This window comes from Chrysochloris asiatica, unplaced genomic scaffold (genome assembly GCF_000296735.1).
Source record: "Chrysochloris asiatica unplaced genomic scaffold, ChrAsi1.0 scaffold00038, whole genome shotgun sequence".
Classification (NCBI taxonomy): Eukaryota; Metazoa; Chordata; class Mammalia; order Afrosoricida; family Chrysochloridae; genus Chrysochloris; species Chrysochloris asiatica.
This window is the reverse complement of record NW_006408556.1, coordinates 16,825,553-16,827,173: the sequence shown is the minus strand read 5'-3', so window position 1 is coordinate 16,827,173 and position 1,621 is coordinate 16,825,553. Positions and strand designations below refer to the sequence as shown.

General features: G+C 35.6%; 1 protein-coding gene across 1 annotated transcript in view; it reads left to right on the top strand.

Annotated features, from left to right (window-relative positions):
• The window catches only part of SUPT3H (suppressor of Ty 3 homolog (S. cerevisiae)), a 597,109-nt gene that overhangs the window by 504,804 nt on the left and 90,684 nt on the right, over positions 1 to 1,621 (top strand). The gene's annotated exons all lie outside the window — the stretch shown is intronic.

Here is a 1,621-nt window from a genome sequence, read left to right as displayed (position 1 = left end):
TATCCCTTTAATCCGTTAAAATGACTGCTTCTTGGTATATGTACAGGGTCCTCATGAGTACAATTAAGTATTCTGGAATACCCATTCTTCACAATGTTACCCATAGCTTGTCATGATCCACACAATCGTAAGCCTCTGTTTAGTCAATAACGCACAGGTAAACATCTTTCTGGTATTATCTCCTTTTAGCCACAAGGAATCTGACATCAGTAATGATATCCCTCATTTCACATTCTCTTCTGAATCTTGAATTTTTGGCAGTTCCCCTGTTGATATACTGTTGCAGCCATTTAAAAATTTATCTTCAGCAAAATTTTACTTGCATGTAATGTTAATGATATTGTTTGATGACTTCCACATTAGTCAGCTTTCTTTGCAATGGGCACAAAAAACTGCCATCAGTTGGCCAGGGAGCTGTCTTCCAAAGCTCTTGGAATAGATGAGTGAGTGCCTCCGGTGCTGCGTCAGTTCAAAGATTTCAGTTGCACTCTGTCAATTCCTGGAGCCTTGTTATTCACCAGCAACTTCAGTGCAGCTTGGACGTCTTCCTTTAGTACTATTGGTTCTTGATCATATACTACCTTTTGAAATGGTTGAATATGGACCATTTCTGTTTGGTACAGTGACTCTATATTTACTCCATCTTCTTTTGATGCTTCCTACATAATTTAATGTTTTGCCCAGAGAATCCTTCAATATTATAATCTGAGGCTGGAATTTTTGCTTCAGTTCTTTCAGCTTGAGAAATGCTGAGTGTATTCTTTTGGTTTTTAACTCCAGATCTTTGCACATTTCATTATAATCTTACACATAGACAGCCTGACCACTTACTTCATAGGATCGTGCATGACAAAGATAAAGATGCATCTTTTAACAATCAAAATTGGAGAGATGTGGAGAAATTTAATAGTCCGTTCTAAAGTTCATAGAAGAAAATCAGATGTACAACAATAGTAACTAAAATTCTCAAAAAGTGTGATCATGGGGGCCAAATACTAAAGCATATTACAGAGCTACAATTGTCCAGAGTTTAATGTTGGTACATAAACAACCCAGAAATATACCCAGATATAGATGGTTAATTTAGTATGTGCTAAAGAAAAAAATAACCAAGACATATTTATAACAACAACAAAAAAGGGTAGAAAACCACAAGTAGAATAACAAAAAGATATATTGTGTTTTTATATTAAGAAGTACAATTGAGGACGTTTGTTTATCAATAGATACATAGCTCTATCATTGAGGATAGATTAACATGCTATATGAATATATGGATATGAATGTGCCTATATGATATGCTATTTCATATGTAGAATATTCTGGAAGGACATAAAAATCCAATATTACTGAAGAGGAATGTGAGTTCAGAGATGAAAGAAAGGCTTCCTTGTAAGGGTTGTTAAATGCCATCAATTTGGTTCAAACTCATAACAACCCTTTGTAAGGTTTCTGAGGAGCAACTGGTAGATTTGAACCACTGACGTTGTAGTTAGCAGTGCTGTACTTATCCTACCGTGCCATACCAGGGAGGCTTACTGCTCATTATATACCTTTCCAATATATACAGATTGAATTTCTTAAGTCAATTTCACGTTTTGCTCGCTCTCTCTGTCTCTCT